This window comes from Mesocricetus auratus, unplaced genomic scaffold (assembly GCF_017639785.1).
Source record: "Mesocricetus auratus isolate SY011 unplaced genomic scaffold, BCM_Maur_2.0 Super-Scaffold_100008, whole genome shotgun sequence".
Classification (NCBI taxonomy): Eukaryota; Metazoa; Chordata; class Mammalia; order Rodentia; family Cricetidae; genus Mesocricetus; species Mesocricetus auratus.
The window spans coordinates 14,858,103-14,861,219 of NW_024429192.1; positions in this window are offsets into that span (position 1 = coordinate 14,858,103).

Below are 3,117 nucleotides of genomic sequence, written 5' to 3' on the forward strand. Positions count from 1 at the left end.
AAAAGGACAGTAATTGTCTCCATCCTAACAAAATGAAAATTCTCTGGAGCAACTTGGAAGCAAAAAAAAAAAACCTTAGAATCAACTTAAAGAGTCTTGAGAAAGAGTCTAAAAACAGCACCCATTTCTCCTTCTCAGGTCTGTGTGTTTGTAGGCAAATCTCTTTGCAACATTTTGAGTAATTTTCTGAAGAGCCAAATTACTGATCTTCACCAACAGGAGCAATTATCCCAACAGAATGCTTCCCTGTGATTCCTGCAAACACAATTAGAGAGGCCCTAGCATAAGTTATGCTAAAATTCACCACAGTATTTCAAATTTTTTTCAGTGGAGAAGGTAACCTTAATGGTAGCCATCAAATGTAGTGCTGGTTCTTTTTAGCTTAAACATTTCTGAAATCGCTTGCAGTTAAGATGAATGTGGTGGCCGTGGTAATAAACTGACAGAAACTGCCTGGCCTTTTAGCTCTTTTGCTCTGGGAGATGACCACTGCGCTTGCAAAAGCTGTCAGTGATTCTGTTGGTTTGATTTACCTGTTTAATTTGGGTTGCAATTAGGCCCAGTGGGTGGCAATGAGACCAGCTTTGTGTTCTGACAGCACCTGGTACATAGCTGGGTTTTGACTAAGTATTGAATAATAATCTGCAGAAATCAATTTAATAATTCCAAGGGGTGAAATTAATTATTAGCTGTGAGAATTATTGGGACATATCACAACTTAACAAAGAACTGCTAAACTGCTATACTTGGTGTCATTCTGTCCTAAGGGAACTTCCCTTGCATCTCCCGCCTGCATTTCTTATTGTTGCTATTGTTTGTTTGTGAGTTACTGGTTTTTTTTCCTGTTGTGGTTGTAGTTTGGTTTGTGGGCTTTTTTGTAATAGGGTGAACAATACAATGAAATCCAAAACGAGTAAAGTGCAAATCAGATCGGGAAAAGGCCTGGTCTCCATGCAATATGGTTTCATTTTGTTCTTTGGAAGGTTGGCATGGGTGTTTGCAAAACAGATGCAGCCCTCCAGGCAGTCCGTGTGTCATGCAGTCGTCCCTGAAACTACACAACCAACTTAAGTACATGAAGTGCAAGTTCTGGGATCAGACGTCTATGCAACTGTTAGATTGTTCGCAGTAGAACTGATAAGCATTAAGCTTCAAATTGTAGCCCAGAGATGTCAAGTGACTTTCGTGACTCACAGAAATGAGTTGCTCTCCAAAACCTAAAGGAGTAAGATGCAGTTTCATTTTACAAGTATAAACAGAAAGCACTGTGCTTGAAACTATGCTATGTGTGCAAAAAGGGACTACATATGTGCATCTGTCTATGAACTGCTTTGTGTATGTGAATGTGGATACTCTTGTGACATAGGGCATGTGAGAAGGTCAGAGGGCAAACTCCTCTGTGTGCGCTCACCTTCTGCTGTTTTTAAGATGTTGAGATATGATTCTCTCTCTCTCTCTCTCTCTCTCTCTCTCTCTCTGTCTCTCTCTCTTCCTCCTCCTCCTCCCTCCTTCCAACTCCCCATAGTGCATATGTCAGGCTGTCGGGCTAGCTGATAAAAAAAAGTTTCCAGAAACAATCTGTATCTGATTCCCATATTCTTTTGGGAGAAATGAGATAAAAGACACTCCTATGACTTGCCCTTCTTTGTATGGGTTCTGAGGAATAAAATTCAGGTTTTCAGGCAAGTATATAAGTACAGTTATTAACCGAGCTGTCTTCTTAGCACCTAAACAATATACTTACTATATTAATCTTAAAAATAATTGTATTTAATTACATATTATATCAGTATCTAATATGTAAAGTAATAAAATGCTGTTTCTAACCACTGTATAACCTGAGCATGTTTTTATATAATTTTTCTTACTTTAGTATGATTTTTATTCACCTTTTCTTTTCTACTTTCATGTTTTTGGCACCTGTTTGCAGAAATATCTCCAATGTATTTTTCCCAGAAGAGATTTGATCTCTCCCTCCAGATTTCTTAATTGTGTCGTATCTCCTTAAAACTTATTTAACACATAAAATATCAAAATGATACTAGAATCAGATTATGAATTCACAAAAGAATCTCACCACGTTCTTAGGATGAGGAATTCAGTGTGCAATACTTGAATCTACACTGAAATATGAGGAAGTTTATTATGTGAGTTTTCCTATGGATGTAAGATTAATGTGTCTGTCTTTTTACCCTGGATATCTAAGGCCACAACAGACCAAAGAAAGAATTGAGCTCCAGTGTAGTCAAGCAATGAGTTCATTAATGTTTTACACAGGAGCATAGGTTATTCAAAGACAACATCACTAGAGAGTCCTACTTGCAGCATAGGTTACTATGAAAATTCTACCACTCAAAAACTCAAAAGCCCCACTGGCTTACATTGTGGCTGCTTGAAGAAGAATCTCCACCAAGTCACACTTTAACCCCTGCATAAGTTCAGGAAGAAGAGGGCCCCATATCCCAGTGCATACCTCCCTTCCATGAGGGACTATTAATATATCCCATAGGCTAAGAGTCCAATTTGGGTATCACACTTAATTTGACTCAAGATAGTGGTGTGTTCAACCCAGTGAAAATTGTCGAGCCACACCCAAGTATCCATTTTAAAAAATGAAATCATGAAGAAAATGAATTTACTTAAAAGTCCCAACCTCAGTTTGTAAGTCTATGCTTTGGGGAAGCAAGGAGACTTGCTTTTGATTCCCAGCATCTGCATAAGGAGCCAGGAATAAATGTGCATCTGTATCCTCAGTGCTGTGGTTAGCTGGTTGATACAGTAGGATCTCTTAAACTCAAGACCAGCCAAATCCATGCACTTCAGATTCCAACAGAGGGTTTGTATCAAAGGATACATATGTACAATAAACAAGACACCTGATATCAACCTCTGACCTCTACCTGAAGGCAGACACCCATGAACACATATTAAGAAGTACATAATACACACACAACACATATAACACAAATACACACCACACACGAAATTCCTAGTAATATTATTTACATAAAGTTTCTTAGCAAGTATTGTTGGTCTCAAGATTATAGGTAACACTTCAGAATAAATAGATGAATATGATTTTTATCATTTGTAATAGAATAGAAATATAACATTTTA